The sequence below is a fragment of the Thamnophis sirtalis genome, unplaced genomic scaffold, assembly GCF_051295495.1.
Source record: "Thamnophis sirtalis isolate CommonGarterSnake01/CBP01778 unplaced genomic scaffold, rThaSir2_p1.2 scaffold_11, whole genome shotgun sequence".
Taxonomy (NCBI): domain Eukaryota; kingdom Metazoa; phylum Chordata; class Lepidosauria; order Squamata; family Natricidae; genus Thamnophis; species Thamnophis sirtalis.
The window spans coordinates 26,638,828-26,661,392 of record NW_028261391.1 but is presented as its reverse complement, the minus strand read 5'-3'; the positions used below and the strand labels follow the sequence as shown (position 1 = coordinate 26,661,392).

At 36.6% G+C, this 22,565-nt stretch overlaps 1 long non-coding RNA gene across 1 annotated transcript in view; it reads left to right on the top strand.

Annotated features, from left to right (window-relative positions):
• LOC148043575 (uncharacterized) overlaps positions 1-9,386 on the top strand; it is a 30,041-nt gene extending 20,655 nt beyond the window's left edge. Inside the window, exon 2 of the long non-coding RNA XR_015698009.1 lies at positions 9,135-9,386. This is a non-coding gene — a long non-coding RNA (uncharacterized LOC148043575). The remainder of the gene's footprint in view (positions 1-9,134) is intronic.
• Positions 9,387-22,565: the final 13,179 nt, after the last annotated feature.

Sequence of the window (22,565 nt, the reverse complement as noted above, 5' to 3'; positions counted from 1 at the left end):
ATTGTTAATTCATCTTGAGACGTGGTCAAGATGCAAATAGGCTCTTATATCACTCAACAAGAAAGACTGTTTTAGCAGTCTACTAACAAGATCGGTTGCTGAGTGCCATTTGCTGCTTGTGGTTTTCTCAACCCAGTCAGTACCAGGTAGGAACCATGAACATGCGATAAAGTAGTATACTTATTTAAACATCAGTGTTTAATTTATACTGTAAGGAAAGCTAATGCCAAAATTATTCTGGTTATTTAATAAAATACAGTGTTCTAGAATAAGCTTGGGAAAATGTCCTCTTGATCACAACATGTCTGTATATCATAACAACATTCCTTGATATCTTTACAATATAGAGCTTCATACCTGCCTGATCTTGTCTAGAAATTCTGAAAACTGTAATCCCATCCCTTGTGGATCAGTTTTGTGAAAAGTAAATGTGAATCCATGCCAGGATTGCCATAGACATGTTGAGCAGAATGTGTGCAGGAGCTGTTACATTAGCTATTGTTAGTAGGTAGGATATACAGTATGTCACATGGTAAAATTCCACTTTTAAATTCAACTAGGTGATTTAGTTGCAAAATGTTACATGGCTATTTGAATTGGTGAATATATTTTAGCAGAGAAGGAAAAAATAAGTTATTTTCTACACTTTGATAGCTTATTTTAAATCATATTTAATTTCAGACAGACTAGATAGAATAACAGAGTTGGAAGGGACCTTAGAGGTCTTCTAGTCCAATCCCATCAGGGGTGGGTTCAGAACAGCTTTACTGCCAGTTCGCTTGTGCGCACGCTGGATGCGTGCTGTACGCACATGCACAGTTCAATTAAAATTATTCTGTGCAGGCGCAAAACTTAAAAACAAGATAGCATCATTGACCTGGGAACCATTTCAGGGGCGTAGCAGGCCTGGGTTGCTGCCGGTTCCAGTGACTCAGGCCAACATACCACTACCAGTTCAGCCGAACCGGTAGGAACCCACCTCTGAACCCCCTGCTCAGGCAAGAAACTTTATACCATTTTAGACAAATGGTTGTCCAATTTGTTCTTAAAAACTTCCAGTGTTGGAGCATTCACAATTTTTGGAGGCAACTTGTTCCACTGATTAATTGTTCTAACTGTCAGGAAATGTCACCCCTTGTCTTTCTTCTCATTAAACTAGACATGTGCATTATTCCAGCAACCATTCTTTATATGTTTTAACCTCCAGTCTCCTAATCTTTGTTGCTGTTCTAATTTGATTTAATTTTGAACAGGATTGTATGTAAATCATGCAAAGCTACATTCTTGGGCCATGTCCTGTTATCAGTTGTTTCCTAGCAAATGTTTTGAAATGCATAGAGCTGCAAATGTATTGAAAATGAACGTGAGCCTCAGTCAACATTATCTTCACAATAGTAACAGGACATCTATTGCTTTGAATTATATCTTTCTTTGGAAATCAAGGTAACTCACAACATAGCATAATAGGTGCTCCTCAATTGATGACCATAATTGAGCCTGGCCATTCTGCTCACAAGTCATGTTAGTCACAAGTCATGTTGGTTGTAAGTCTGGTTAGTGATGTGACCACCTTATTTTGTTCTTTTCTGTGGGGATCGTTCAGCAAACACTGTAGTTTTTAAACGAACCAATGGCTCACCATGGGTGTGTTTTTGCCAAAAAGCAAAAGTAAAGACCAGCTTTCTGCAAAACCATCATAAAATGCAGTCACATGACTACACAAAGCTGCAAAAGGCTGTAAATGTGGTCCAGTTGCCAAGTGCCAACATTTGGTCACATGTCCGGGGGGGGCAACTATTGGAACTTCAAATCTGGGTCATAAGTAGCCCCCAGGCAAATCCATCGGAACTTTAAATGGATGTAAGTCAACCTGAACACCTTCCATACATGTGATCACGTTTAGTGTTCAGAATTCTTAGTCATGAACATGCTAGTTGGGATTTCCGGCATGGAATACACCCAGATTCGAAACAAATGCTCTGTTGCAGTGATAGAGTACCTCTCTTGGTCCCCCCTCCCATATGCTTGATGTTAGATTAAGGTGACCAGATTTTCAGAATGGTAAAGAGGGACAGCTTTGACCGGGGGGGGGGTGATTAAAAATTTTATACGGAGCAACAAAAATTTTCATACAAGCAAAAATAGTATTGTAATATTTTTTTTTATTTCAACATAACTACAATTTACAAATATAAATTGTAACTGTTGCCAAACATCAAAATTTTGATCACGTGACCATGAGGATGCTGCAACGGTTGATAAGTGTGAAAATGGTCACTAAGTGTGAAAAATGGTCATCAGTTACTTTTTTCAATGCCATTGTAACTTTGGTCACTAAATGAACTGTTTGAAAGCTAAGGCTAGCTTGCATTATAATGTCTTATGCTAACTTACATTTTCAAGAGAGAAGCTAAACTCCTTATTAGAATTGAAATAGAAATGAATAGAATAGAATAGTTTATTAGCCAAGTGTGATTGGACACAGAAGGAATTTGTCCTTGGTGAATATGCTGTCAGTGTACATAAAGAAAAATAAAATAGAATACATTCATCAAGAATCATAAGCTACAACACTTAGTGATAGTCATAGGTTACTAATAAGCAATCAAATTATACTAGGAAACAAATTATTGGATTTTTAAATTATTGGATTTTCTTTCAAAGAAACTCAGTATGTGCTTCCTGATTATTAAAAGTGCAAATTCAGTGTCAATGACTCCTGACTATTTAAAAAAAGATTCTATCCAAAATAAATTGAAATAAACCATTTCAAAGTATTGTGCATAGAATTTTTAAAAATGGTTTATTTCAATTTATTTTGGATAGAATCTTTTTTTAAATAGTCTAAGACAATTTTAAAAAAGAATCCACACAGAATAAAACTATTTTAAAAAATCCTATGCACAATAAATAAAATATTATTTTAAAATACATTAAAAAAAAATAAAAGAAAAAAACTTGGCTCACTTACCAGCAGGCAGGCGCTCCAAGTCAATCCAGAATGATGTAGATGTTAATACAAAGAACTGAGCAAATTAAAAAAATCTCATTTTTTAAAATCAAGAACACTTCATGTTTTGGGACCTCACTACTTTTGAGATACAAACAACAAAAAAGCAGTAAGTTAGAAAGAAATTAAAAAAATAAGGATAACAACACAGCAGCAAGCTAGAAAGAAATAAGAACTAAGGATAATAATATAGCCTTCACATTTATTTTTTCATTTCACATTATTAGGTGCAAAAGAAATGCATTGATCTTTAATTTGGTATACTTCAAATGCATTGAGCTATAAAGAACTAAAGAAGCTTCTTAGATGGGAAGAAAAATGCTTTCAAGGAAAAAAACAAGAAAGCCCAGTTGCCTTTTGAAAGGCACCGTTAGGTAAGCTCCTCGTTGGGAGAGTAAGTATGTTCAGAGAAGCGTTGCTAGAGTTGTGTTGGATAACACACAAACCAGCATACAGAGAAACTGCAGTTTAAATAGGCTTTTACTTTCGTGGAAATAGAGGTATCAGAGTCCATCAAACAGTCCAAGTCATACACGGATAATTCAGTCAGTCATCAATGTCTTTCAGTTGAGGGATAATCCAAATAACATAGCCCAGTATCATATAATCAGTTCAGTATTCAAGGTTTGCTAACAGTTGCAAAACTTACAATAGCTCACGGCACTTAGATCAGATCAGCCCAGCATCTAACGAACAGAGAGCTAACAGTCATTCTGGCTCCCTCTTATGGCCAATTGAGGAAAACAGCAACCAATCACATTTTACAGTATGATTTAAAGAAACAGGTATAGCATTGTTACATGATTTATATATTGGCAACCCAACTGTTAGATTATATTCCTAACATTCTCCCCTTTGGGTAGGACAATATATAAATCTTACAATCTTAATCCGTATTCCTTGCAACAACAAGCACCTTTGGGACAGCCATGACCTGGATGATTAGGAATCTCCATAGGCTGTGCCATCTTGGTCAATGATCTAGCAAGTTGTGGTCCAACGTGTCTAGAGAATATAGGTTTGGCAAATGTATGAAGAGATTCTTCAGATGTTTCCCATCCTAGGTTGTTCGTGCACAGGAGATTGTGCTACTTCAGTTCAGAGGTGCTTAGTATTCCTTAGTGGCCTGCTCTGTGGTCCTTAACACAAATAAATAGGTCATGCATTTGTCTTTTGTCTGAACAGCTTGATTTCTTTGTCCAACAAACGGTATAACTGAAATTAAATACCTCAGAGAATTCCAGCTTAGTTTATAATTTCATAACTAGCTGCGTTGTTCTCCCTGTATCCATCTGCTCAGTTGATAAATTAGCTGTGAATGCAAGGCTTGGAGAGCTTTTCTTGCATGTGCAATTAAGTGTTATTTAACAAAGATAATGCCAATTTCCAATCGGAATTTCTTCTTGAAGTTCAGAATTAAAGGGGCGTTGAAGGAAGCATTGCATATCATTACATTTATTACCATGGCTAATGTAGTTCTGCTCAGTCTTGCTGAAACCAACAATTCATCTGTAATCAGTCTGTATTCCCAAACCTCATTTAGCTTAAAGAACAACAGCAGTAATAAGTTTTTATGGCCACTCAGATGCTTAATACTGCTTAATCAGTGTTATCTCTGACTCCCTTTGGCAGCATGGGTGGGAAGAGTAAAGTGAGCAGAGATATATTGTTGCACATAATTTCATGGGGATGAAATTCTAGCCCACTTATAGCCATGGTTCAAATCCCTTGGGTATTGAATGCACAGTCTGATGAAGTGCCCTGTTTCTCTCTCTTGCTTTCTCATCCTATTAAATAGTTAAAGTCTAGCCTGTAAATAAATCCCCTGCTTGGGAGAAACCACAAGCAATCCTCTTCTCTGACCAGAAAAACACCATAATAAAAAGTGTCTCCATGGCTCTGTTTACAGTGACTGCTTGAATCAGCAACATGTTCTGCGGTTAAGTTCTTTCTGAATTAATTTTTCTTTTCTTAATGGTTGTTAAACCCAATAATATGCAAGCTTAATTGGAAATGATTCTTATTAGCTTCAATAGGAAAACTTGCCTGTCTCGTGTGTAAACCTATGCATATTGATCCAGGAATTCTGTGCTGAATATTATTTCTGTCCAGAGGATTGCAGAATTGTTCTTGTAAATCACCTTTGAATCAACCAAAGGAAGAAATGTTCAAGGCAAGTCTTTCAGGTGTTCAACTTCCATCATGACAGCAAAGCAAATAATCCAGAGAAATAATAAATCCGTGCAAATGGAAGGCTTTCCTTAATTGCTTGGACCAATAGCCAATTACAAAGAGAAGACATTTGTACGGTGCTGATTGGAAGGGGTTTGTATAATAATCTATTTTTTTAATATAATTTTTTATTTTTATTAAACAAACACACACACACACAACAAAATAAAAAAAAGAAAAAAAAACCCATCATCACATACAGCATGTCGTTTGGTTACAAGTGTTACATCCATATTCTCGAATAAGGGGTTTGTATAATAACCTTATGTTTGACAAAAGGAAGCTTCAACATGAACTTTGTTTAGTTGTTTATTGATTTTCTACAATGCCCACGTCACCTAAATGACTTTTGACAGTTTACAACTGCACGATAAAACCACATACATGAATATAAGCATAGGTTAAAAACAGTTTTTAAAAGTTAAAATTTACAAGTAAAATCAGGTTTATTATTCCAGAGTTCTGTTTCCTTGTCGTATCCATTCCCATAAATAGGAACCGTCATAACTTATGAAGTACAATTTTGTAAAAGATAAAAAGATCATTTGAAAATTATTTAGGAAATACTGACCTGTTTGCTTATGACAGACAGTTCTGTTAATGAAGAAATGGGAAGAGCTCATACATATTTTTATGAGACATTTTGCTTTCCCAAGGCAAAGATTGATGGCAGACAGGTTTACCTCTGCAAACTTTTGCCAACTTTTATAATCTGCCTGCCATATCTTAAGAAACGTAGGTTGTGTGGACATCAGCAAGTCATAATCTTTGAAGGAGTTGTTCTAGAGTGTGTGCCTTTTGCGTATCAATTATGATACACAAGAATTTAACTTAGTAGGGAAGTTTGTGTTTGCTAAGCAGAAGGTGGCAGAAAGAATCAATAATATTTCTGGGTAGGGCTTTATGAAGCTTTGAGGAGTTTTCAATCAGTGCTGACTATTCTGAGTGAGGGAGACCCAGTTGTGATGTGAGATGAAGTGATGGAAATGAACAACCAGTTTAAAAAGCAAGATAGTAAATAAAAGTAAATAAAAATTGCAGACACATTATTTCTGAAAGCCTTTCATACATCTCTTGGCGGTGCGATGGCTCAGTGGTTAAGGCACTGAATTTGTCAGCTTTTCTTGAGTTCAAGACCTGTAATATGAGCACCCATTTTCACCTAGCAGTTCAAAAGCATCAAATGCAAGTAGATAAATAGGTACCACTTTGGTGGGTAGAAACAGTTTTCCATGACATCATGCTGACTGCATGACCGTGGAAACGACTTCAAAGAACAGTGGCTCAGCGGCCTTGAAACGTATATCCACATTTAATTTCTCTTCATATGGGCAGTATTTTCTTTGCTGAAATAGTATCACTGTGATGATGATTATGATAATCATGATGATGATCATTGATAAATGAGAATGCCATAGTTTTCTCAATGTACTCAATTTGCTTATATGTGTGAATGTAACCGGTGGCCCTATCACAGTCCTCCATGGTCGTGGAATTATGCAGGAATAGCAGTGAGATTGAGTGATTGCTCATAAGCATTGCATGCAGAAAATGTCAGATTTGGGCCTTGATGTCAAGATACAAAATTCAGGGGAGCAACCGATGTGTAGCATGGACAGTACTAGGCTAAATGAACTTTGGGGGTGATTAAGAGACTGGAAATGTAAGTCCATAAAAGAGAAATTATGAAAACTGAGCGTGCTTAGCCTTGAGGAGAATGAGAAAGGATATGATAGACTCCTAAAATTCCTGAAGGGATGTCAGGAGGAGGCCAAGAGACAGTCTGTGCTGACTGAGAATTTAGGATATGACACATACTGGTCTTGAATGACAAGAAGCCACATGCGGGTTAGATATTAACAAACGCTTTCTAAAGGTAGTTCCAGTCTTCAGATACACAGATAATAGGGAGGACATACAGTTAACTTTAACATTTCAATCTTCTACCAGTTTCCCTGTGGTGAAATTTTGAGTGCTTCTGATGCAGTTTATGCAAGTCTCTGCATAAGGTGTTGAGTTGGCTTGTTTCTGGTATGTTTGAGAATGGCACAGAATAGAGAAGTAAAATGCCAATCTCTTCTTGTTTGCTCTGTATTTCCAAATGTCTAAAGTTTCTGAGACACGTCTGTATAAGGTGGCTCTTAAACTATTAGGAGATAACATTGTTATCTCAATAAAAGAGGGCAGTGCACTTCGCAAACAGTGTTATCACTTACTCATACCACTTCATTTGATAGTAAGTTTCATAGGCTTTTTTTCATTTGTGGTACACTATGTAGAAAGTGAAAAATAAATGTAATTCAGATTTTTAAGGTACTTGGAATCTGCAGATTTTTGTCTGCAGATTAAAAAAAAATCATATTGCTAATTCCTAATGTGACATGCTTATATAAAATCATGATTAGTATTGCATTCAATGAATTATCAGCAACATTGATTGCTAATACCAAGAATGAATATCAGGTTACATTTATTTTCCATACTATTGCTTGTTTTGGAACTTTATTAAGATATATTTAGAGTACATTATTTTCCTTTGTTTTTCTTCTGCACATGCCTATTCAGAAATATACTAGATTAAACCTGATGAGGGTTTGGTCTCAGATGAATGTGAAATAGTTTATTGGAAACTTTTACATCCTTGAAAAGGTCATTTTGCTTACCTTATGGAAATATAATTACAGCTCTTTGGAAAATACCATCAATGGCCTCTTGAACACTGTCCCAAAGATCCCATGACGTGTTGGTCTGACTATGAATGTTTCTCAAACAAAGGCAGAGAATCTGCTGTTGGGCTCAGCATCTTCCTGCCAGCTTCTGCCATTGGCAAATTCAAGGTTCAGGAATCCTAGTATCAAAAAGGCCTCAAGGGATCGTGTCAGCAGAAGGGCAGTAGATCTCAACGATCTTGCTGTTTTCCCTTTTTGTTTTCATTGGTAAATATAACTCCAAAAAGGATGTGGCTCAGTGGCTAAGACACTGAGCTTGTCAATCAGAAAGGTTGGCAGTTCAGTAGTTCAAATCCCTAGTGACGCATAATGGAGTGAGCTCCCATTACTTGTCCCAGCTTCTGCCAACCTAGCAGTTTGAAAGCACGTAAAAATGCAAGTACAAAAATAGGAACCACCTTTCGTGGGAAGATAATAGTGTTCCGTGCACCTTTGGCGTTTAGCCAGGCCCGGCCACATGACCACGACGTCTTCGGACAGCGATGGCTCTTCGGCTTTGAAACGGAGATGAGCACCTCCCCCTAGAGTTGGGAACAACTAGTACATATGTGCGAGGGGAACCTTTACCTTTTAATATAACTCCACCATTTGGCTGAAACAGTCTCCTTCTCGAGGCTGCAAGAAGAGAATCCTGGGAAATGGTTTTTATTAAAAATAATTTTACTAAAAGTTAAGATAGAAAAAGAAAAAAAGTATAAGAAAGTGAGGGGCATGGGAAGGAAGGAAAAAAAGAAAGAGAAAAGAGAAAGAAAAAGAAAGGAAAGAAAGAGAGAGAAAGAAAGAGAAAGAAGAAAGAAAGAAAGAAAAAGAAAGGAAAGAAAGAAAGAAACAAAGAAAAGAATAGAAAGAAACCCCACCCTTCTCCTCCCTTCTTGGGAAAGGTTTCTATGACCTTTTTCCTGCTTCACTTCACTTCCCTTCCTACTGCTGGTGTGTCCTTCAGCACTGCAGTTGTTGGTCAACTTATTGCTTTTCCAGTAGCTTACATTTTAACCTGGAGATAAAATCCAGATCTTCTGATTGTTCGTTGAAACATTAAACAAAAAGAGGCAACTCCCCAAAAGTGTGTCAAACCCATTGCTGTGACAAATTTGCTGACAGTGTTAACCATCTACCATTAAATGGCAGCCATCTCATGTTGCTTCTTTTTTGTTCTCTTTTAGATATTTTACTTTCAGAATCGGACAGAGCAAGATATCTTAGAATTTCAAGATGGACTTGGCAAAGCAAATGATAAGAAATCTCTCATTTGAACTGTTTGTCTTTGCATGCATGATGATCTGTGAATGTGATATATAAATAAAGTAAATAATTGTGGGATGATATTGTAAGAAAGATTGTTGATGCATAATTATCAGTCAAATTCCATTCTGGTTTGGTGCACATTTTTCACAGAATAAACTCTTTGAACTTTGTATTGTATTTTCTGATTTAATGTTTAACATTGTGCTTTTCAGTTGCTTTTATTCAGAGTAACCATGATATGCCTATCCCTTAGGTCAGTGATGGTGAACCTTTTGGACACTGAGTGCCCAAACTGCAATAGCAATAGCAATAGCAGTAGCAGTAGACTTATATACCGCTTCATAGGCCTTTCAGGCCTCTCTAAGCGGTTTACAGAGAGTCAGCATATTGCCCCCAACAATCTGGGTCCTCATTTTACCCACCTCGGAAGGATGGAAGGCTGAGTCAACCCTGAGCCGGTGAGATTTGAACCGGTGACCTGCTGATCTAGCAGTAGCCTGCAGTGCTGCTTTTAACCACTGCGCCACCTTGGCTCTTGCACACATACGAATGCCCAAACTGAAAGATGTGTGTGCCCAGACAAACCTGCACATGCGCAAATGTGCACATGCATGGACATGCACACGAGTGCACAGACATGAACGCAAGCGCAGCAGAGATCTGAAGACCAACTGGCCAGTAGGAGACAGGGCATCCCAACACTGGCAGCGCAGGAAGCGGTAAGATCTTGTTCTTTCATGAGCTTCTGTTTCGTCGTTTGCAGGGAAACAGAAGCTCACGAAAGAAACGCCATGGAGATCTGACCTGGGGCGATGACACACGTGCCAGCAGAGAGGGCTGTACATGCCATCTCTGATATGCGTGCCATAGGTTCACCATCACGGCCTTAGGTTCTAGATTTCAAATGTCCTAATGGCAACCTTATAATACGCCTGCGGGACTGTTACTTGAAACTTGTTTCGTGAATATAAATACAGGCAGGTTGGATCTGATGCTGATGCAGCAAGATTTAGGACTGGGCACTAGGGCAGAGAAGATAAAAAACAATCATTTTCAGGATGGAACAAGATATTTACCTGTTGGTTCTCCAACAATTTGTTGATTTTAAACATTGCTGTATATTTCTTTTTACTACAGATAGTTTTTGATTTACATCCATTCATTTAGTGACTTTTGACTTACTAAGCGGTACTGAACAGTTTTAGCGGTACTGAAAAAAGTTACTTACAATTCAAACTCACGTTTATGACCATTGCAGCATCTCCACAGCCATGTGATCAAAGTTTGGGTACTTGGCAAAGAGAATTATGGTTGCAATATCCTGGGATCATGTCATCATCATTTGTGACCTGCTCAGTTGGTTTCGAACAAGCAAAGTTAATGGGGAAGCTGGATTTGCTTAATGACTACATAATTAACAACTGTAGTAATTCATTTAACAGCTATGGCAAAAAGGTTATAAAATTGGGTGTGACTCACTTAACCACCTTACTTAGCAATGGAAATACTGGTTGTAATTGTGCTCATAAGTTGAGGATTACTTGTAATTAAAGACTGCTTTTATCCTTCAGTATTTTTCAACCATTGAGAATGTTCAGGTTTTTTTGGATTGCTTTTCAGTGATCCCTGTCCAAATTTCGTTTATTCTCTACTATATTTCATTCAAGTCTTTTATACTTTGAAAATAGCCTGTCAAAGATAAGTTGCTGTGATCTTTGTGATAATAGTAATCAAAACTGTGACCAGAAGAACATCAATAGCAAGAGAAGACAATGTACATAAACATAACATGGAAACATTACATTTGTGAAAAGTATGATAGGTTGACAGCATATTTAAGGGTCTAGTGAACAGCATCTTGAAGGTTTATATAGAGAGGAATTCCGGAGCTATCCTGAAAAGACATTGTTAGAAATATAGACAGAAATCTACAACTATACCCCTGAACTAGGTTACTTCCCTAGTTAAGGTACTTCCTTATACCCTTGATGAGATTTGCTTCAGAGCAGTTGGGAATGTATGACCGGATTACACTCCCAACTATGACTTACCATTGGACATGTTGGTCTAGTTCTACCAGGGAGGCAGGACGGGGAAAGGTAATGGTTCACAGCTTGCATTCCATATTTTCTTCTACTTCTTTTTAAGATACAAACTTCCAAAGGTAGTCAACATGTATACTTTGTGGTTTGCAACTACAGTCATAGGTTAATTAAAGAAATATACTAGAAGTTTTGACCTCACACGCCATGATTATTGTTAAACATGTATTTAGAGCAGAATTTTAGATCTTTGTTAGATCCTGCTATTACGAAGTACACTTAACTTATTGTTGTGTGATTGTCGAAGTTGCATTTCCTTGGCTTGTAATAGTCCTAGCTGTTGGGGCTGGGCGGATCCCAACTTTAAATTATCTGGTGATGAAATAACCTATTCATTGTCTGGTCCTGTGAGTCATTTGGTTAGTAAATGAGGCCTTGAGTAGAGACATTTTGCTTCTGTCAAGTGAGATCAAGATGCAGTCACATCTTGTCTGTTCACGTCTCCATTTGCAGATAACAATGCATGAACAGCAATACAAATTACATTTATTAAAAAAAATACTGCAGCTCATCTAAACTTTTCTCTGTTAGAAATGATGCAGTCTAGGGGCCCCGCCCTCAAACCACATAACTTGAAATTCTAAAGTTAATCTAGTTACTTCTGCAATAAAGAATTGGAAATATATGGCCTGGAGCACAGGGTTTTTTTTTAATTTTTTTAATCCAGTATCATTAAAGGATTTATGCCTTGCTCAGCTGCTAGAGCAATGTCTTATAAGTCATTTCTGGAAATATGAATAATGGAGATGGCATGTTGTTAATTGTCTCGGTAGCCAACATATTTTTATGAATTCCAAAATAGGCTACTGAACAGGGCTAAATAGGCTACTAAAAACAACTGGCTTGATTTAGAGACCTTGCAAAAATACAACAATGAAAAATGACTATTGTAAGAGTAACCATAATCCCATCTCACTCCATGCCAATCAGAAAAACAGCCAGAAGAAAATTAAGATAAACATCATAAAATGCTGGCTACAATTGCAGAATGAATGGACAAAAATACAAGTAGTCCTTGTATTTTTGTCAGCCATTATGGTTCATAATCCTGATTTTAATTTTTGACTATATATGTGAAGGGTGCTCAGAGTCACTTAACTGGATCAATCTGTAAAGTTTATAAGTAAGTAAACATACCTTATTAAATATTATTTTTTAAATCAAATATATATGGCCACCCATCTCATATAAAGTGACTGGTGAACTACAACAATAATTAAGTGTCATCATTTTTTCCAAGATCATTTGTTTGTATCACATTAAGTGTGACAGTTTCTGCTTGCTGCTCCCTTCCTTAAGGGAGCAGTCAATCTTGATACAGCTAAGACCTGGTTTGTCATTCTTTTTGTATTCCATAGTGTTTGTAATAATTATGTCCAAATCCATAATTTTTGTTCTTTGTCAGCTTTTACAACCATATGATTAAAAAAACTATTCTGATATTTGTTGAAAATGAAATGTTTGTGATCTTGCCTCAGTTTATTATTGCCATTTTTCCTAGGTTTAATCTCTCCCGAAAACTGACCACCTTTATCTGTTCTGTTGAAAAAAAATAAAACTTCCTGCTGATGTCAGAGGCCTCTTATGGTCAATGAAACAAAAATAAAGCTCCTTCATGTATTCTCTCACCTCTTTGTTATCTTACGTTAAATACCCAATGCCATGTATCTGTCTTTTCTAGAATCTTCCCATTAATTGGCACTCTTCTTATGATGATGGTTTATGCATGACAAAGTAATCATATTCATTTTGCTGGATTAGGAATTATCCAACAAATAATTCCAACAACAGCTCAATAATTTGTACATTTTCCTGCATCTTTTACAGTCAATGCAGGCACAATCTTTTGAAATCCCCAGGCCATATTGCTAATATTTCTCAGAATTTTAACTGTCTCCTCTGCTGCAGCTTTAAAACATTTCATCTGTGGGCATTTCATCTGTGCCTGGTGCTTTCCTAGTTAATTGCTTGTCTGTTGCCTCTTGCAGCTCATGCTGTAGAAGAATCTATTTCTGAATAATCATTTCTCAGTGCAAATCTGCTTTTTACACACAAACAAATCCTGTTTGTAAAAAGTTTAGCTAGCGTTTCCATTTTCTTCTAATCTCACTTATCTATATCTTATCTCTTTCCTAATTCTTCTTGAAGATGATTATTTTGCAATAATTGTAAATTTTCTTGTGATTTTTCTGATCTGTAAACCTTTGGAGTTTTCTTATTCCTCTCTTCTTTTTTTACATCTTTGAGATACCAATCCTTCTTTGCCATTGACAGCAATTGTATTCTGTCACCGTGTGTACCTGTACTGCAAAGCTTTCATCTTCCAACTTTCCATTCTTCTTCCTAGTGTTATTCCTGCGTTCTGGCAGGGTCTGCTTATCCTCTTGTCATCTTCCATCTTTCCCTGACCAACCTACCATTCTGAAAGCCATTTGGATCTTTTCCTCTTTGAAATTTTAAGATTTGCTTTTCTGCTTTCATTTGGATAATGTCTCTTACTACTTAATGTAAAAGACAAACTTCTCAGTTTCCCTTTTGCATTAACCTAAGCACGCTAAATCTGTTCCCTACATTGATTTTATATTATCGCTGTCCTGGTTGTATTTTGTTGGCAAACTTACTCTCTTCAATTTTCTAATGTTTCACAAACTCCACTCTGGATGGCAATTCTCCATTCTCAATTTTTTTTATGTAGTTGACTTGATTCCAGGATTGACTATCTAGTGATGCTTGATTAAATCAGATGCTAGCAATAAACAAATAATTATCATTAGAAATATAATTTATTTTTTATATTTACTCAATTCCAAGAGCAAAACCAATCCCATAATGTTCTTTTCTACAATGTTTGGGCTGCAGTTATTTTTTAGGGGGCATTATGCCCTTTCTTCTTGTTGCAAATTTCGGTGTTTTGTTTCCACCGAAATATGATCCAACCAAGATTTTTCATGTTAAATGTCAAGGTGATGTAATTTCTATAGTGGTTTGTCATTGCCTTCTTTCCAAGTTTAATTTTGGATTGCCTTTTCCTAGATGGGCTGACAACAGTTTCAGAGCCCTACCTGCTCTCACCTCATTGTAGATTAACCTTAATTTCCTTTTTGAAGGCAAAGGTTGTCCTGCTGAAGTTCACATTCTCATGAGCACCATTCAAGGTCATTGGGGCTACTTAGTTCTTTCATTACATCAAGGTGATGTGAGGAAAGAAGTCATAATACCATCATCCTTATAAAGCATAATGAGTGGTCGATAGGCTGGAGATAACTCCTTTAAGAGAGATGCATACATATTCTCACCGTCCTGTTTAAGACACTTGTGACTATTTCTGCTGTTCATTCCAAGATGCTGGCATGATAATGCAATATTCTAGTTCATGTCAGTGAGTAATTTTGCAGAGTCAAGTGCCTATAATTAAGCATGCTGTCATAATTTTTACATTTGTGGCATTGAAAATTGACCAGCTGTTCTCAGTCAGACATTCTCCAAATGGTTTTGGGTCGCCTTTGACCATTTTAACTAATAATTCTTAGAAGTGAAGTTTCAACACATCCAGAGAATGTTGGATTGTGAAGGGCTGTGCTAGATAAAGGTTGCATATCTAATGGGAAAGGCTGATACAATTATTACCTGATTCAGTTTGTGAGAAGAAACATTGGTATGCATGAATACATACTCTGGAATGCTCTTGAAACCACCATAATAACCGTTTCCTACAAGTAAAAAATATTCAAATAAGATTTCTTCAAAGCAAGAGTTACAATGAGTGGTTTTGAAAGTTTTTATCAGTGGAGAAATCTAAACAGTCTTTTATAACTTGAAGGCAAAAACAGCCACATCAAAACAGTCCCTTGGAGGTTTGAAGTGAGTGTTATTTAAGAGACTCAAACTTCATTGCAAATGATCTGAAAAGTTTCACAAAATACCTGCTCCTGGTCATAACTTTGTTTTGATCCTCATACATCATTGTGACAGGAGAGCTTTTTTCCTAATAAGAACAATATACTACACTGAATATATACTGTTTTTTTTTTTAGAAAAGGTAAATCCTCTAGATAATGAATATTGTAATTTTTCCTAATAATAGACCTACAAGTTTATTATATCATCATTACTACCATAATCATTATTTTACAAACCAGCAGTTCCAAATATTAAAAATCAAAATCTTTGCCTGGTGCCTTTATAAACTAGAAATGTGTCTGAAAGCGTATCTTTACCTTTGGATGTAGAAACTACATATAAAACCCAAATCTAATTTATATCTTCTTCAGCAAATCCAAACCTAGATTGCTTACTAAAGAAATATATTGTCTATATGATTTGTGGAAAGTTTTTTAAGCATGTGGGTGATAAAACTGTAGCTTGAGCTCCTTTTATATTTGCTCAAACAGATCACCAAGTCAAATATTGTCTGATCCCTGGCTGCTTTTAACAAAACCAAACTTGATCATTCTTGACCACCAAAAATACCACCTTTTGCAATCTATTTACTAAAAGAATTGTTAGGATTTTGATATTCACATTGATCAGACAGGTTTATAATTGGAAGATAAAGTATGATTTTGATATAACGGCAATAGAGGGCTTCATTAAATGATAATAGTATTTTGAAAGAAGGTATTTAAGAATAAATGTCTCAAAAAAATTATACATTAACTTTCTATAGGACATCCATCAAGTCTTTATGCTTTTTCATTACAATACTCAAAGTTAAGATAATATTTTAAAAAATTTCATCAAAGTAAAGGGAACATTAGTATTTGCTATAAAAATATAATTGTAAGTAATCAGTTTTGGTAACAATAAACAAAAAATAAAAAGTCCTGTTTAAGACAAATGGTTTATAGCAAATTCAGATCTTTGCAATAAGATGCTAACATGAGAACATAAGCAGTACCCTGGTAGATTGACTCTGTGGACCATCTAATCCAATAATCTTTTCTCACAGTGGCCCACCAACTGTGCAAGGAAAGCCCAGTAATTTCCCAGCAGATAGCCTTCTGGGCAGGCACATTGCCATCAAAGTTAATATCTATTGATCCTCAAGACTTCCATGAATTGATCCAACTCTTCTTTAAGGCCAACCAAGCTGGTACCCAGCACCACATCTTCTTGGGAGTGAATTCAAAAGTTATATGTTTGCTAGCTAGCTATGCCTTTCCAGCAGTGCGTCGTTATGTCACCAACTGTAGCCTGCTCTCCCAAGAATCTCTTCATAGAATGATATGGTGGCATATAAATGTAATAAATAAATAGTACATGCAGGTCTTGGCCAATGGTTGCCTTCCCTAATTTAGACAATCCCTTATTCAACACAGGAGCTGCAGTTTACGATGCCCTACAAACATCTTTCAAACTGTTTAGTAGGAATGTGCAAAATCATGGAATAAATCAACCAAATAACAGCCTGTTCTGACCCAGTGTGTTTTGGAAGAATTATAACTTTAAAGTATCAATCAACCCATTGCATCAGCCCCTTTTGAAGTTGACCTTCCAGAATTTAGAATTGGATTGGCATGGCCTATTTGGGACTAAACAAATTCATGACAGTATGTTTAGCATGTCCTTACTGTCTTGTTGGTAAATATACACCTCCAATGAAAAAGAACTCATTTCCTGAGGCCGTTTTTCCTATTGCTTGACAGCATTCTCCAAGGAGATGTCATCATTGATGCCTTGAATACGTAAATTAAATTATTGGTAGACATTATGACCATGACCTGTGTTTTTTTTCTCCAGTGCTCTTACAGTAATAGTTTATGGTGGCTAAATATATGGCAAATTGAGCCCTCCATATCTTTGCGTTTCAGGGTAAAAAAGACAGCGTATAATGAATACAATCCTGCTATAAATACACTTTTAAAAAGTCTTTCTCCTAAATCAAAGGGACTTCATTGTGGAATATTTGTTTCTTGTTTGAACCTTTTACCTTATGAACAGTTTCCTCTGGTGCCAACTTCTAGTCTTTTCTTCCCACTGAATGTTTTTTATTCAAAAGCTTTTGTAAAGTTAGTTTATCCCAAAAGGTTTACTCAGATGTTTTGTTCCTTGGTCAAAGAGTAAATGAAGGAGAATAGATTTGCCTTGTTTTCTTCAGTAGGTAAGTTCTCTTGATCCAAAGAGCATTCACTTGGCTGCTTGTTATTGAAAATGGTTCACTGTGTGGGGGAAAATGTTCTTTATTAAGGAGAAAGATTTCTTTGAGACCCTGTTGGAGCATTGCTAACTTCATTATCTAGTGAAACACACTGGGATTGATTTTAACTCCCACTCCAGTGAAAGTCTGTGAGAACCCGAGTGAGATTAATTGAGCTAAACCTATCTAAACCTGTAGTGGGTAAATTATAGGAAGGTTTCCTTTAGCTAGCAGTAACCCTTCACTGTTACATCTTAAAGTTGTGACACATAAAATTATAGACTGTAGTTTACAGGTGAAAGCAGGAATTGAGTGCTGGCAGATAGTATTTTGGGTTATTACAGAGGGTGCATTTTTATAAGCAAAGCAAGCCATTCCAATTTCAAAAAAACCAAGTCGTATGTTGCTCTGCCACTTTTTAATCTGAAGAATTTTCATTGTTAAAACGTATTGCCTATATATAGAATGGGAATAAGGATTATAACTATTGGCTAATAAGATTTTGCATATATTGTCTCCAATACAATTGAATAAAATGTTTATAATATGCCTTGTACTCAAATGCAACTGTACACAGCGCTGGCCTAGAAACCAGGAGAGTGAGTTTAGTTATGTATGTATGTATGTATGTATGTATGTATGTATGTATTTATTTATTTATTTATTTATTTATTTATTTATTTATTTATTTATTTATTTATTTATTTATTTATTTATTTATTTATTTATTTATTTATTTATTTATTTATTTATTGAATTTATATTGCAGCCTATTCATCCATGGTAACTTAAGGCAGCTTACAGAAAATAAAACCACATTTGAAACAATAAAACTAACAAAAAGAATCAAATAAATTAATATAGCACAATATAACAAAATCATTCCCACCCACCCCCACCCTGGCGACAGCAGATCACATGAGCTGTTTAATGGGCTCCATCCCGCTCTGGGTTCCCCAGGCCCACTGGCAGAACCAAGCCTTCAGCGCCTTCTGGAAGAGTATTAGAGTGGGGGCCATTCTAATCTCTGGGGTAATGATGTTCCAGAGAGAGGGAGCCACCACTCCCTCTGGAGTGGCCTCCCTTCTTCTGGGTCCCACCAGATGTATCTCACTCGGGGATGGGACCCATAACATTCCCTGCCTCTCCACTCTGATGGGTCGGGTAGGTGTTACTGGCAAGAAATGATCCTTCAGATAACCTGGTCCCAAAGCATGAAGGGCTTTAAACCTGACAACCAGCACCTTGAATTTCACCTGGAATTAAGCCTCCCTTAGGCATGAAAGCTGGCCAGATGACTTTGGGCCAGTCAACCCAATCACCTCACAAGATGGTTGTTGGGAAAATAGAAGTATTAGGTATGTGTGCCACTTTGAGTTGACCAAAGATATATTCTAAAAGTAAAATTATGATTAGTCACACAGTCAGCTATACATTTAGACTGGATTTGATATTTTGTTTATTTCTATCCGGCTTTTCTATCCTCCAAAACCTTTGTGTTACAGCCTGTTGCAACATATAACAAAAGTACGCTATGTATGCAGTTATATGTATTCCATCCACCTATTTTTCCAACTCACAGGATTTGCAGGTTTCATTGCCTTTCAAAAACCTGCTCGATCAGATGCATCAAGAGGCCAGAACTAATATGCTATCATGGAAATCAATTGTGCTATTGTGATTCTTCAGATACAATAATCATGCGTCATTTAATAACATCAAGGTAGACAGTTCATGAATCAGTAACTGATTAAAGACAAATAGCCATTAAAAAAACTGGAAGGTAGATTCATTGTTCAAGAGCTTGACTGGGGCTGGTGCGTCTTCATGAAGCATATAATGTGATGAATGAGAAGTAAGCTGACCAAGTTAACTGTTGTCACCAATAATAAAGAAGATAAAGAACACAAAGGAGAATTCTGCTGGATTGACCATGCATAGTAGCAAGGGAAATTTCCTTTTAAATTATTGTTTCACGCCTTCCAATTCAAAGACCACCAGGAAATCATCCTACATCAAAACAACCTTAGATTGGAAGTGGGTCATTTACATGATTAGTGCTAGTTATTCATGTCATCTTTCTTCCATTGACTTTTCCCCCCTCATACCAGGCCGTTCCAGTGCATTGAACTGAAGATTATTGATGGCTCAAAGGTAATCCTTTAGCTTTCTGATAGTCATCTATACGGAGGGTTTTTTTTATATTGAAAATATGGATCCTGAGAAGGGACACAGTGGCCCAAAGGCTTAATGATGCTGGGACTGCTAGCTAGAAATGGTCTGCACTCTGGCAATTCAAGCCTGCTCCATGAGATAGAGTGAGCTCCCATCGTTCAGTCTCTAGCTCCTATTCACTCAGCAGATCAAAAGCATGCAATATTGCAAGTAGATTGATGGGTACAACTTCGATGGGGAAAACCTAATTGTGTTCATGTGTGCGGAGAGCAGAAGCTGGGATTGGGCCTGAATGGATACAAGGCATCATGACATGAGGCAAGGTGAGACTGGAAGAGGAGTTCGGAAGAGCCATCAACCCAAATGTGGCTAATTAGCTGGTGTAAAAGCTAGTTCACCTCCCGCAGTGCACAAATATAAGCACTGAAGAGCATGAATCATTCTAGGCTGTCAGGACTGCATTGTGTGTAATTTCCCTGACATTGTAGGGAATACACTAAATAGTAAATATGAATGCTGAAAGTTCTCCTAAACAGAGAAGCTTTTCAATAGACAACTGGATCCTGTATATTGAGCTATTATTTCACATCAGTTGCTGCTATCTTAATTAAATTCAGTTAAACACAGCCAATGGGACATGAGAGAAATATATAAAGATGTCTTTTTGCTTTCACAAAATTCTGGTTCAGAAAAAAATGGTTTCCTTTTCAACTAGCTCCTTTTGGAGACCAGATTTGAGTTAAAAACAAAAAATGTTCTCCTTTTAAGACAAGGGGAGACATGTTTGTTCATAGGAATCAATGGATACTTCAGAATTTTTAAAAACAGCTCCATTGGATTACACATCACAAAGTCAATTTAAAAGGCTAAATCATCCATTCAGCAGGCAATGAAGCGCTCAGGCATTTCAAACTGTCCAGATTCATTTTAAATTGCTTCAAATAAATGCTTGAATTGCCAGGAGAGTGATACTTTTTTTTCCTTTGGTGTGTGCTTAACAATTTTCTTCGGCATATAAAATTGGTAGGATTAACAGTGTAACTAACAGGTCATGATCCATGTGGAGATTTCCCCCCCAGTAATGGTATCCTTCCAAATGAATCTTAACAACCAGGCCACAAATCAAAAATCAAAGTAATCAAACAAATTATTGGCCAATTCCATTCCTCTGAAGTGTCTATCGTCGCTGTATATTACTTTCCCCCATAATATAGTTGCTTTATAGATGCTTTTTATTTGCTCTAATAAAAAATTCTAAGCCATCGTTTGATTAAGAATGGCTTATTGAATAAATCACAAATGGCTGGAATTGATAGATTTAATTATTTACTATAACTTTTAGGTTGACCTATTTCCAGAAGCTCTGAGTGGAGTATAATTTGAATCTACACTTAAAAAATACAGCTAATAACCCATCAGTCAAATTTGCCATCATTTGGGTTACCATGGCCCTACTCATCCCCAAATGCCGTTCTGTGGAGGCAAGTTGTTACAGGTATCTAAAAGTTTTAAGAAGGGGGTGGTCTGAATATCCAGGGGTACGATGCCCCAAAGGAAATGACCATCACTTCAAAGGCTTTTGTCCGGTATCCCTAAAGAAGACATTTTTTTTAGTAGTGAGACCTTTGGCAATCCCTCTCTCCCAGTTCTTACTACATTCAATAAATGTAGTAAAGCAGTCATAAAGTTACCCAGGCCCCAAGCCATTTAGAGTTTTACAAGTAATAACTAGCACCCTGAATTGCATCTGGAAGAAGACAGGTGCAGTTTCTGTAATAGTGTTGTTGCAGAAGCAAACCTTGGTATACTCATGTCTACTAAGGCTGCTATGAATTATGGGTAAGGTGGTCTTCAGGGGCAGCCTACATAGAACACACTTCCATAACCCAACCATTAGAAGATAAGGGCATGAATGATTGAATAAATCTCTTGATCCAGGAAAAACCTCAACTGGTGGCACTCTCTGCCTAAAAGAGACCTCAAATAGTAGTCCATCTAGAAACTTGTTAACCCATTGAGAGTAAAAATAAAACCATCTCTAATTCAAGTGGTTTTCATATCTATAGCTACTATGTCATGATAGGAGTCAGTCTAAGCCTGTTTTTCCTTATCCAGATCCTAATACCTGGCAAGTACCAAGTCAAAATTTCATTGCATTTCTGTCCAGCTTGGGGCAAAGTTATATACTGTACCTGGGTATTATCAAAATATTGATGGTATGCTATCCCATGCTAGTAGATGGAATTTCAGGTATTAAACAAAAAAGGAGAATGTAACCCTGAGATGCCCCATAATGGATTGAACAAAGATTTGGCCTCTCCCCAGTTATCATCACCATTTAGAATTAGCCTCTTAGGAAGGAGGAAAACACTGGAAAAACTAGTATTGTGTCTTTCAATATGCGTAGGGAGTCCAAAAGAATTCCATGGTTAATGGTGTTAAAAACAGTGATTTCTTGAGAGAACCAGGATAATCATACTCCCTGTACCCTGGTCCTGCCAAAGATTATCAACAAGAGTGGTCAAAGAGTTTGATTTCACAATAGGCCTGAATCCTTATTGAAAATGATCCAGTTAATCTGCTTCAACTAGGGCTCTTCATAACTATAATCCAACAGCTCTTGTTTAAAAAAAAAGGAAGGTTGGTAGTTCTTTAAAATTGTTGGATTGAGTTCACAAAACATATTAGGGTATAATCCGGGTTTGCATATTAGAGAAACTAGGTTTCTCTCAATTTGCAAACAAAATCAATCAAACTATTGTAGCTTAATTTTGATTCATACACTAAGTAGGCAGTTGGCTTATTTCAGCTGTATGACCCCGTAATGCTCCAAGCTTATTCCATTTGCTAGTCTTGCATACGTACTTGATTGTTTCAATAACCATTACTAGTTTAATGGTTTTGAATAAAAGTGTGGTTTTTTTTTTCTCATATGA